Consider the following 13,768-nt stretch of genomic DNA (forward strand, 5'->3'; position numbering starts at 1 on the left):
AAAAAGCCACAAGGTAACCATGCTTTTAATTTATGATTTGTGTTACTTCATGTTAATTGGGTGATTATTGAGAAAATTATGAATTTTGTAATATTATATAATTGTGCAATATTATTATGAATTTGTTTGATTATTGTGGGAGGTGTTGGAAGACTTGCTATTATTGTTGTATTTATGTGCCACGTGGTACGCCCCTATTGGAGCTCAATAGGTGGTTTGTAAGGGCTCGGGCTAATCTACCTTTGGCCGGGTAATTTAGCACCGAGTGAGGGCTACGGGTCGAGGTTAATGGAGGAATATAAGGATGGTTGTTTGTGTATATTATAATATTTCTTATATTTGTTGGAATTATATTATTTTTAATTCTCACTTAGTAAGCATACACTTAACTGTTTGTATACACTATCATAAATTGGCTTTAGTTACTGGGACTTTTGAGTCTCATTATGTGGTTAATAATTTTCAGGAGAAGAGCCACGAGTGACACGTGGAGGAGTCCCAGGGGCTTAGTGGTACAGATCCACTATCTCTTTTGGGTATTTAATTTATGATTTATAATGTGTTATATTGCCAATATTAGGGCTTTTTGTTTATTGTCAATTATATGAATATATAAATGTAATCATGCCTTTCAAACTATTTCTATTTTTAGTACAATTTGGATGACTGTAATTTTAATATTTGGTTTACTTTGGATTGGTTAAAATGGCATGATTATAAGGCCAAATAACTGGCTTGTGTTGAAAATTTATTAAATTGCTTATTTTACTTGTTGGGAGTATAAGGATGGACAAATGTGATTTAGTTTACTTGTTGGGAGTATAAAGATGGACAAATGTGATTTAGCCTAATGGCATGTGGGAGGTAAAAATTTATCTGAAATGTTATAGTGTATGAGTTGAAGCCAATTATAAAATATTTTATATTGAAATTATTGATATAAAAATGTGTTGGGTGGCTGTAACCCAACTATGGTTGAGTTAAATTATTTTAAAAAAAAAATTTTGATGTGTTGCACTTATCACGTATTATTCGATAGAATGACAAATTTTGTTCTCCTTCACCGGTTACTAAATTCTCCAAGTTACTAGATGAACCCTCTTCATCATTGAAAAGTTTGAAAAAGTAAGTCTTCCATCTATTATCCTAAAGAATTAACATAGCTTAGAGAAAATTATCTTAAGCCAGTTAACCTAATTAGTTCAACTCTCTAAGTTTTAGATTAAAGTCCTTAGATTATTTCACTAATTACTGCAAGAATTTTTCAAACGTGTCAATTAAATCCCTCCCTTTATATGCCATGGCCAAGAACAATTTATGAGCAACCACAAGATTATGTCAAATTACTTAATATGACAAGTATCAACATTACAAGATTATGCAACATCAATACAAGTAATTCATTATATGGAAAAACAAAATTATGTATTATTGACATAGTGGCCAAACATAGACTAAGACAAACAAGGGAGAAAATAATGTCACAAGCCTCTTTTCTTTACAAAAGGATTAAATTCACATTAGAATTACAAGGCAAAATGATAATTAAATCCTAGATTAAGGAATCTAATCATCAAGTGAAAAGAGAAGAGCTAGGAATTTAGGGAAGTTTAGTCATATGAAGCTCATAGTTCATCCACCATCTTCTTCTCTATAGGATTCCTCTAAAAACGTAGCCTCTCATCTCCATCTTAATGAGCTCCTTGAAGAACTTGCCATGACAGAACATAATGCTCACTTGGATGAAGATTAGAAGCTTGAATCCTTGTGAAAGTGGTAGGGAAAGAATTAGATAATGGAAATAAGAAGAATGGTGTTGGTTACATGTGAGTTTAATTGTGTGAGAATTGAAGGAGAAATGAGGGTGGTTGTGAGGTGAGAGAGCAAGAACAATGAAGAATATGAGAGAAAATGCAAGGAAGTAATAGGAAAATGTATGAATGAGGGAAAATCAAATGGAATCAAATTTGGAACCTTAACATTCAAGCCCTTCCTAATTGAAAAATAATAAAAACTAAACAAAAAATGTGGCATCCTACTTGCACAATGCCTTGGCTGAAAATGTGATTCAATTTTGGAGGGAAGGGTGATAATTCTTATGCTAGTTCATTTGATCACATGTTGCACATCCTTTAGAAGCTTAGGCTACACTATTTTTCCTTGTTTGTGTTACAGTTACGCATAGCAAATAGGAGAATTGGATTGTATTGATAGCATAAACATCTCAATCTCAATTATTACAAAAATGCAAGCATGAACAGAAAGGAAATAATGGAATTGTTAGAAGGTACAGAAAGGAGAAACAAAATATCAAAGGGAAAAGCTCATTCACATTCATCACACCCTCTCTTACTACCATTCGTAACTTAAATACCCTCTATCTCACGAAGCTCCCACGTGGGCTTCCTCTGGCGAGTGCTTCGATAAGTGACCTTCTCCAATTCAACATGTTGGTCTGGCCTGGGTCCCAAGCCAAGTGTATTAGATCGTGGAGGCCTATACCTATGATGCGCATCTATATTAGATGTGGATGTCACAAACGTGACAATACCTACCCTATGAGAATGGACTTTGCCCTTAAGGTTAAAATGGGGGTACAGTTTCTTTATATCCTTAAGTAATTCCTATGTGGGAGAATAAGAGCAATCTTACTAAACCAAAACTTTTATAACTTGCTCATCAACATGTTGACTTTGCCGAACTTCTAAGATATCATTAGGCTGCACGAGAGGACCTTCTGGTATAGAAGATAGAGGGAGTAGAAGAATCGGTCAAAGACCATCACCAAAACACCTCTTTAAGAGTGAGACATGGAAGATTGAATGAATGTGAGCCTCTGAAGGAAGGCTAAGATGATAAGCAACATAACCACTCTAGAATAGGAAATAGACCAAAATAGCACAAGGCAAGTTTTTGAAACTTGTAAAGTTGCATAGAATGTTAGCGGGTATGGTTAGAGCTTCACATAGACTAAATCGCCAATGTCAAACTGAGCTTTTAAATTGTGCCGATCTATGAAATGCTTCATTAGTTCTTGCACTTTTGATAGAGCAATGAGCAAGACAGCAAGAACTTCATCTCATATAGATAAGTGGGCATAGATGTCGAAAGAAGTATCTTCCAATGATGCATGATGAAGCACTAGGGGTGGGTCATGGCCGTAAATGATCTTGAAGGGTGACATGCTCAGTGAGTTATGGTAAGCCATGTTATGCCAATGTTCCACCTATGGTATGTACTCTAACCACCACCGCAGGTGATCAAACACATAGCATCTAAGATACATCTTGAGAGTGTAGTTCATAACTTCTGTTTGTCCATCACTTTATGGGTGATATGAGGAGTTGAGCTTAAGTTGAGTCCCCTACAATTGAGATAAACAATGCCAGAAAGCACTAATGAATGATTTATCTCAATCTAAAACTATTGTCCTGGGCAACCCATGCAACTTCATGACATGATAAAGGAATGCATTACCTACCATTTGACTATTGTAGGGAGTACACAGGGGTACAAAATGTCCATATTTGGACAAATGATCCATGATGATAAAAATTACTAAGAACCCACGTCCTAATGGTAGACCAATGATGAAATCTATTGAGATGTCTTCCTATATACGAACTGGAATAGGGAGGGGTTGAAGAAGGCCAGCTAGGTGCAGTTGTGAAACCTTATCTTGTTGACAAATTTGACATTTCTACATATAGTCACAGATATCATGTCTCATTTTGAACTAATAAAATAGGGATGCTATATGTTGGAACGTACAAAGGAAGCCTGTATAACCCCTACCATTGAATCATGAAAATCATACAAAACCCGGCGAATCAAGTCATCATCATCATGTGGAAGCACCAAGTGATTCTGCTAATACACATCTCCATGCTTCAAAACATAACCAAGGAGACTTGTAGAATCAGAGACTAATGCCTGATGCATTTTTCTATATGAGATAGGAAGATCGAATATGTTGATACACTTCCTCCATCAAAACTGATTGTACTTGAGTTAGTGACATGCATGAGACACGAGATAGAGCATCTGTTGCAGTGTTGGTGGACCCAGGTTTATATTCTTTGGTAAATTGGTAACCTAAGAGCTTTGGTAAAGCAGGCTTCTTGCTCTAGTATCTGAACACATTGATCTATGAGGTGTTTCAAGCTAGCATGATCTGTACGTATTATAAACTAATGGCTAAATAGATAATGTCAAAATTTTAAGACCACTTCTACTATTGCATATAGCACTCGATTGAAAATTGACTGAGCTTACCATTGATTAGAGAGCTTTTTCAAAAAAAAAGGCAATAGGATGCCCATCTTGACACAATACAGTGCCTATTCCTGTTCTCGACTCGTCTGTTTCTAATATGAAAGGTTTTGAGAAGTTGGGTAATGCTAAAACAGGTGCCTTCGTCAGGGCATCTTTCAAGGCATCAAATGCACGATAAGCTTTACAGCTCTACACAAATCCATCTTTCTATAATAGATGGTCAAGAGACTCGTGATGTGCGCGTACTGTCATATAAATCGTTGATAGTAGCTTGTTAAGCTAAGGAAAGCCCTTAGTTGGGACATTGTAGTTGGCACCGGTCAATCTCTCACAACTTGTACCTTTCCTTGGTCCACTTCAACCCCCTCTTGGCAAACAAAGTGTCTTAGATATTTAACCTTCTTCTATCTGAAAGAACGTTTCATTAGTTTTCATGCAAACGCTGTTGTTGAAGGATCTGTAAGACTAACTCTAAATGTTGCTCCTAAGAGGAACTATATACAAGAATATAATCAAGAAAATCAACACAAATTTGCGAAAATATGGTTGAAAAATAGAATTTAAAAGGGCTTGAAAGGTAGTAGGGGTGTTCGTTAGGTCAAACGACATCACCATCCATTCATACAACCCCCGGTATGTGCGGAATATAGTCTTAGCTCGATCATCTAGTTCCATTAATATTTGATGGTAGGTTGCCCTAAGGTTTAGTTTGGAATAAAAAACAGAGCCATGCAGCTCATCCAAAAGCTCGCCTACAGTTAGCATAGGGAAGGCATCTTTAATGGTCACAGCATTAAGGGCTCTGTAATCAACACAAAAGCGCCAAGACCTGTCCTTCTTCTTCACCAAGATAACAGGCACAAAAAAGGGCTACTACTGGGTTGTATGTATCCCTCCTCCAATAGTTCACGCACCAACTTCTTTATCTCTACCTTTTGACTGAAGGGGTATTGGTATGGTTTAACCTTAACTGGTCCTTCTCCTTTTTGTAGATTAATCTTGTGAACGTGGTCTCGAGGAGGTGGTAGTCCTATGGGCTTCATGAACAGCTCATAATGTCATCATAAAACAGCAACAAAGTCCTCAAGTAACTCCATTGGTAGCTATAATGGTGCCTCTTCATCCATCATGCCCTATTTCACTTGTCCCTGGTGTACAAACAACTCGATAATGGCATCAGTGTTATAAATCTGAATTAATTGGTGTAAATGAGCATAAGCAATAGGAGCTGATTTGAAACCTTTGAGGGTAATGAAGTTGCCATTCTGCAAGAACCGAATCATTAAAGCATTGTAGTCCGCAACATGTGAACCTAGTGTCTCCAACCAAGAGGCTTCAATCACGACATTAGCTCTAACAACTGGTAAAATAAATGTTAGGAATGTAATAATGTGACCACTAATCTGCACAAGTAACTTTGCTATGGTCGAATCACACTTCATCAACTGACCCATTCCCACCACTACGAGAAAAGGTCGCACTGACTTCTGAGTTTTACAAATTAGAGAACGTTTCTGCAATCAACATCATTAATTGTTTCTTCCCATAATGATGAGATGGAGAAAATTTCTTACCACAGAAATAGACAAGACCTTTCTCTCTTTGAATTTTCATTTCAGCAGGTGTGATCCTTTGAATCGGAGGTCTAGCAGGCGTTGAAAGCAATGTTAGTGTTGTTGGTTTGCTATTGGTTCTGATTGACAATCCCTTTAATGATGACGCAGGCATATTTGCTAATGGTTTCCCACCTCCCATTGGTGATAGTGAGAAGGTAGTTCGAAGACGTGATGGAGTGGTCCCCAGTGCGTCACGTCTAGAATATAATTGTCCTAATGCCACCACCTGTAGTAATATGGTTGATACTTGAGCAACGACATCACGACGTAAATCTTATTTCAACCCACCTATGAAGCAATCAATCAACGCACCTTCTGTCATGTCAACGGAATGGTTAGCTGAAACGGACTGAAACGGACAACAGAACTAATACACGAGAGTTACAGAATTGAAGCCAAACGTGTTCCGTTACCCTTCATTAAGCCAATAAAACGTTTAGCATTTACATTTGTAACGTTAGCTGATTACCTGTTTTCGTTCAGAGTCCTAACACTATAAATAGGACTCACTTTGTTGTAAGAGAGGGGACTAGAAATAAAATTCAGAGTTTTCTCTTTTCATTTGGTTTCTGTGCCATTTTGGTATCAGAGCTGGTCCAGAGAACGAGAGAGTGAGTTACAGTTGAGAAAGTACGCCGGAAAGAAGAGAGATTCAGAGGAGGAGTCCCTGACGTCTTCGCGTTTTACAAACCGGGCATTTTCTCAGAAAACTAACATCACCATCGTGCTCAGGAGGTCCGAAAACATGGAACAAGAGGTTCCCCGTCACCAGAACCAGTCGCACGCGCCGCCACGTGCCACCGTCGAAATACCACACGCCTCGCCGCCGGTCCACGCGCCGTCACGCGCTATCCGAAGGTTGAAGACGCTGACGTCAGCTGCCACGTCATCGTTCTGACCGGTCAACGACAGGTCAGACCAATAGTTTTATGCCACGTGTCACAGTCGCCACGTCACTGCGCCCAGTCAGCCAACTTTTCAGAAATTACATTTTCGCCCCAAATCTTTCAGTAATTCTAAATTTACCCCTTTTTTTTATGAAATTTCATATTATCCCCCAAATTTTTCAGAAATTCCATTTTAACCCCTAAACTTTCCTAAAATTACACTTTTGCCCCTTGATTTTACCTGAATTCCAGTTTAACCCCTATATTTTTCATAAATTTCAATTTGACCCATCATTCTTCTAGAATCGCTATTTTACCCCCTAGACAGTCCAAAATCCCCATTTTGCCCCTAGCCTTTTGAAAAAAAAAATTCACTTTACCCCTATATCTTTCAACGTTTCCAATCGCACCCCAATCTTTATCCCTAGCCTTGACATTTATTCAAAATGCCTCCAAGACGTAGACATGTACATGAGGTTGAGATGGAAGAGTTGAGACGTAGGATACGAGAATTGGAAGCCACTGTGGAATTGCAGCAAACTCTGTTAAACAACAACAGAGAAAACTTAGAGAGAGATTCGGGAAGTAGTAGTTCGTCATCTACTGAAAACCGCCGCCGCCCACGACCACAACAATTCCGCCCTAATGACATCAAGGTTGACGTTCCTGAATTCGAGGGAAGGCTCCAACCAGACGAGTTTGTAGATTGGCTACAAACTGTTGAACGAGTATTTGAACACAAGGAGATTCCAGATGCGCAGAAAGTCAAAATTGTCGCCCTCAAACTCAAGAAACATGCTTCTATTTGGTGGGAAAACCTCAGACGGAAGCGAGAACGTGAGGGAAAGTGCAAGATTGAAACCTGGGAGAAAATGAAACGCCAGCTCACCAGGAAATTTTTACCAGATCATTACCACCAGGATAATTTTATCCAGTTGCAAAATCTTCGACAGAGATCTTTATCTGTAGAAGAATATACTAGAGAGTTTGAACAACTCATGATGAAGTGTGATATTCAGGAGAAGGAGGAGCAAACAATAGCCCGGTACCTTGCAGGCTTAAACACAGATATCAATCGTCCAGTCCAGCTTCAACAATATTGGACCTTGGATGATGTCATCCGTCTGGCCGTGCGTGTTGAGAAGCAGATGCCCAAGAGATCCGCTTTCCAACCTTCATCCTCTAGGAGTTATCCAGAAGGCCGTAAAGTAGAATTTTAGCAGACTAACTCCTCAAGCAAGCCACAACCTACTGCTATGCGCAAACCACCATCCAATGCTGCCAAGGAATCTGGTTCCAAAGCAATCAAATGCTTTAAATGCCAAGGATTTGGCCACATTGCTGCGGACTGTCCTACACGAAGGGTTGTCACCATTCGAGAAGGATCAGGGTATGAAGCACTTGAAGAAGGTGAGGAGGACGATGAGTTCTACGGCACTGATCCCGTATATGACGAGGAGGTCACACCTGCTGATCAAGGAGAAGCATTGGTGCTTAGACGAAGTCTGCATACAACAGTAGTCAAAGAAGAACCTTGGTTACGACGCAACATTTTTCACACTCGTTGCACGGCCCAAGGAAAAGTTTGTAATGTCATCATTGATAGTGGAAGCTGTGAAAATGTAGTATCTAACTACATGGTGGAGAAATTGAAGTTGCCAACACAAGATCATCCACAACCTTACAAGCTTCACTGGCTCAACAAAGGGAATGAGGTAAAAGTTTCTAAACAATGCCTTGTGACCTTTTCTATTGGGAATCGATATTGTGATGAAGTTTTATGTGATGTTGTTCCCATGGATGCATGCCACCTTCTCTTGGGGAGGCCATGGCAATATGACCAACATGCTATGCATAACGGGCGAGCGAACACTTATTCTTTTACGAAAGATGGTGTCAAGTTTACACTAGCGCCTCTACCACCCAATGAGATTAGCCAATCTTCAAGGGAATCTAGTGTTTCTAAGCCGTTAGTGTCTTTGTTGACTAAGGAGGAATTCAAGGTATCAAAATCCGAAGCCCAAATGATGAGCATTATTCTGGTGCTTGAGGTGAACAATGAGACAGTCAATCCACCTGGAGTCATTCCGTTATTGTCAGAATTTTCAGATGTAATATCCGATGAGATACCACCAGGGTTGCCTCCAATGTGAGACATACAGCATGCCATTAACTTCGTTCCAGGAGCAGTCATTCCTAATAAGCCTGCTTATAGGATGAGTCCCCAGGAACATGCCGAAGTCCAACGACAAGTTGAAGAGTTGTTGAAGAAAGGGTTAGTTCGAGAAAGTATCAGCCCTTGTGCTGTACCTGTTCTTCTAGTACCTAAGAAGGATGGGAGTTGGAGAATGTGCATTGACTGCCGAGCCGTCAACAAGATCACTATTAAGTATCGGTTTCCGATACCTCGGCTTGATGATATGCTGGACCAGTTGCATGGTGCCACTACTTTCTCCAAAATTGATCTTCGTAGTGGGTACCATCAAATCAGAATTCGACCAGGAGATGAGTGGAAGACTGCTTTCAAGACCAGAGATGGCTTATATGAGTAGAATGTGATGCCTTTTGGGTTAACAAATGCTCCTAGCACATTTATGCGCCTGATGAATTAGGTATTGAGACCCTTCATTGGTAAATTTGTTGTTGTGTACTTTGACGATATTCTTATTTACAGTAAGAATCAAGAGGAGCATTTAGATCACTTGCGGCAAGTTTTGCAAGCCTTGCGTGAGCAGAAGCTTTATGCAAATCTCAAGAAGTGCACCTTCCTCACCAACGAAGTTGTGTTCTTGGGTTACATCATTACCACGGAAGGTGTTCGCGTTGATCTAAGCAAAGTTGCAGCCATTGACAGCTGGCCAATTCCAAAATCCATCCAGGAGGTTCGAAGCTTCCACAGATTAGCTTCTTTCTACAGGAGGTTCATCCGTACTTTTAGCTCAGTTACCGCACCACTTACAGACTGCACCAAAGGAGAGAAGTTTCAGTGGACAGAGCAAGCTCAGAAAAGCTTTGAGGAGCTTAAGAAGAAGTTGACCAAAGCTCCAGTCCTAGCTCTTCCTAATTTTGATCAAGTATTTGAAGTTAGCTGTGATGCTTCTAACACTGGCATTGGTGCTGTCTTAAGCCAGGAGGGCCATCCCATTGCCTTTTTTAGTGAGAAGCTCAATGATGCCAAGCTCAAATATTCTACCTATGACAAGGAATTCTATGCCATTGTCCGAGCTCTTCAATATTGGAGTCATTATCTCCTAAATAAAGAGTTCATACTTTTTTCGGACCATGAAGCTCTCAAGTATTTGAATTCCCAGCAGAAGATCAGCCGCAGACATGCTCGTTGGAGTAAACTCTTACAATCTTATCCATTCCTTCTCAAACATAAGGCTGGAACTCTGAACTCCGTAGCTGATGCCCTTAGTCGTCGCCATGTACTACTTACAATACTACAAACCAAGGTTGTTGGATTTGACCTTGTCAAAGAGTTATATCAAGATGATCCTGATTTCCGAGGAGTGTGGGAAGCAACTATAAATCAACCTTTCCACCAGTTCTACAGACACGACGGGTTTTTATTTCGAGGTAAAACCCTCTGTATTCCACAGGGTTCCTTGAGAGAAGCCATAATTTGGGAAGCACATGATGGTGGATTAGCTGGACATTTTGGACGAGATAAGACAACTAACCTAGTGAAGGAGAACTTTTACTGGCCTCGACTTGAACGGGATGTCAATAGGCATATATAGAGATGCAGAATTTGTCACTTGGCTAAATCCAAGGGTCAGAATACTGGACTATACATGCCTCTGCCAATTCCAGAAGCACCTTGGGAAGATATAACTATGGATTTTGTTCTGGGTTTACCACGGACTCAGAGGCAAAAAGATTCTGTCATGGTAGTTGTGGATCGCTTCTCAAAAATGGCCCATTTCATCCCATGCCAGAAGACCAACGATGCTGTTCAAGTAGCCGACTTGTATTTTAAGGAGATTGTGCGTCTTTATGGCATTCCTAGAACTATCACTTCTGACCGTGATGTGAAGTTTCTTAGCCACTTTTGGCGGACGTTATGGAAGAAGATGGGAACTAAGCTCCAGTTTAGCAGCGCTAGTCACCCCCAGACAGACGGTCAAACTGAAGCTATAAATAGGATTCTTGGTAATCTTCTTCGCAGTTTCGTAGGGAAGAATTTGAAGCAGTGGGATCTTATTCTTGCTCAAGTTGAGTTTGCTTATAATAACTCTGTCAACCAAGCAACTGGGAAGTGTCCGTTTGAAGTTGTTTATGGCACTCGTCCCCTTAGTCCACTAGACTTGACCCCTTCACTTGATAAGCAGCAATATAGCTCTGATGCTGACCAAAGGGCTAAGGAAATTAAGAAGTTGCATGAGCAAGTTCGCGAGCGAATCCAAAAGCAGAATTTGAGATACAAGGCTCAACATGACAAACATCGAAGACAGCAGACTTTTAAGGTAGGAGACTTGGTTTGGATACATCTACGAAAGGAACGATTTCCTAAACAACCAAACGCCAAGTTGTCCCCAAGAGCTGATGGTCCGTTCAAGATAGTGCAAAGGATCAACAACAACGCTTACAAAGTAGAATTACCTGGTTCTTATGGTGTATCTGCCACCTTCAATGTTGCTGATCTATCCCCTTACATTGACGATAATGCCGAATTTGACTCGAGGGCGAGTTCTGCTGAACTCGGGAAGGATGAAACGGACTGAAACGGACAACAGAACTAATACATGAGAGTTACAGAATTGAAGCCAAACGTGTTCCGTTACCCTTCATTAAGCCAATAAAACGTTTAGCATTTACATTTGTAACGTTAGCTGATTACCTGTTTTCGTTCAGAGTCCTAACACTATAAATAGGACTCACTTTGTTGTAAGAGAGGGGACTAGAAATAAAATTCAGAGTTTTCTCTTTTCATTCGGTTTCTGTGCCATTAGCCAATGCCATAAACTTCTATAAATAGTCTTCAAATGAGTTATTCTGTAGGAGCTTGAATAATTGCACTCGTGCACACTCATAACGAGTTAGGCCAAAATGCTCTTCTACTGCTCTAGTGAATGAATTCTAGTCTATAAACTGATTCGATTTCAATATCATCTAAAACCATAAGATTGCTGGTCCCTCCAAATGGATTCCGATGATGACTAACTTCTGTGCATTAGTCGTCTCGTAAAACTTAAACTACTATTCAGCTCTGAATAGCCAATCTAACGGCTTTGTTCCATCAAGCCTAGGAAAAGCTAACTTCACCTACTTGGTAAGGATAACTTGATACACCTGTTCAAATGAGTTTTGACTTGTAGGTGAACCTGTATCGTGCCCAAAATTTGAGGATTCTGGTCGACAATTAAGGCTCTCAACAGACTTCATTAAAGATTCCAGCAAACCTTCGATTTTGGAAAATTGGTTGGTTGCCATATCTATCCACTCATGCGATATTAAAAATTACATTATTAAAAATTGATCAGGTGCAAAGACAATAATACACGTATTAAAAATTACATTACATCAATCAAGTAATTTACAGTTATTTCGTCATTAATTTACAACTATCACTTTAATTTTTCACAATTGTGACTTCACATATCAACAGCTAAACTAATCATGCGTTAAAAATTTAATACTAATTGTATAAAACTATCTTATCAGTAATTTATATTTATCACGTCAACATTTTATAACTTTAACTTTACATATCTAATAGTTAAAATAATCATATTTTACTAACAAAGTTTAATATTAATTATTTATAACTATTTCATCAATAATTTACAATTATCACTTTAATATTATAAAACTATAATTTTACATACCTAATAGTTAAACTAATCAAGCGTTACTAATAAAGTTTAACACTAATTGTTTACAACTATTTTATTAGTAATTTATAATTATCATTTTAACTTTTTACAACTGTGATTTTACATGTTCAATAGTTAAACTGATTATGCATTATAAGTAAAGGCAATATTGTCATTGCACCCTACTTACATTCAAGTTTCAAGGGACCTGTTGTGGTTTCTAAATTTCATAGAACTTATTCCTAAATCAATCTGCTATACTTGACCTATACGCAATTTTCCCTTAATATAAAAATGCCACCTAATTAATGTAGTCACCTTACGCACTTGACGTGCTTATTTACATATAATGGGCTGAAAATAAAATTAAAATATAATTAAAAATAATCAAAATGTTAGAAAGTTGTCTCCTTCAAATTTTTCAGCTTTATAAAGTTAGTTGTCAGCTCTTTCAAAGAAATCATTTGTATTATATGAGAATTAAGTTTAAAGAAAGTGTCATCCATGCTTTGAAGATTACAACTTTCTTCTTCATTTTTATTTTTTTTAATTCTTCATAGAAACATTGCCACCAATAGCTAGTTTGGTAACCCCTAGGAAAAATGATTCTGAAACTTCAGACAAAGCTAAACCACTCTCATATTGCCACATTTTGTCTAAATCCAATTTTTTAAATATATAAAGCAATTTATATTAAAACAGATCATCAGTACACATAGTAAATTAAAAATTTAAAACTCGATGTGGGGACCAGGCATTAGAAATTGGGGAAGGAAATCAGAAGCTAATTAAACAAGAAATAGTATAAAAAAGAAGAAGGTTTATGATGTCTTTATTGATGATTGAATATATGTAGCATAAAGGATCCCATTGGAAGAAAATTTTTGGTTTGCAGATGATATTTTGTCTAAATCCAATTGATTTCTGAACGTGCACTTCACTTCATTTCTACTATTTTGAGTGAAGGATTAGGTTCATGCATTCTTTGATATTTAATAAAATAATGATTTTTGTTTAAATATTTCAAATCTCTGGGTTGACATAAAAGGCAAATAAAGAGATTTTTGCCCCCACTTTTACATCATCTAAATTGAGAGAGAAAGATAGGAGAAGGGACAATGAAATTTTAAGTTCTTGGTGAAACTTATTTTAATTATCGGTTCTTTATGTT

The 13,768-nt window shown here is 38.3% G+C and overlaps 1 protein-coding gene across 2 annotated transcripts in view; it reads right to left on the bottom strand.

Moving 5' to 3' along the window:
- Positions 1 to 1,343: 1,343 nt before the first annotated feature.
- The window catches only part of LOC129303463 (uncharacterized), a 36,291-nt gene continuing 23,866 nt past the window's right edge, over positions 1,344 to 13,768 (bottom strand). For both annotated transcript variants that reach the window (XM_054942799.1, XM_054942801.1), the window contains one exon: positions 1,344 to 1,764. The gene's annotated coding sequence lies outside the window, so the exon portion shown is untranslated. The remainder of the gene's footprint in view (positions 1,765 to 13,768) is intronic.

Source organism: Prosopis cineraria, unplaced genomic scaffold (assembly GCF_029017545.1).
Source record: "Prosopis cineraria cultivar Desert tree isolate PC_DT_omini unplaced genomic scaffold, ASM2901754v1 PC2, whole genome shotgun sequence".
Taxonomy (NCBI): Eukaryota; Viridiplantae; Streptophyta; class Magnoliopsida; order Fabales; family Fabaceae; genus Prosopis; species Prosopis cineraria.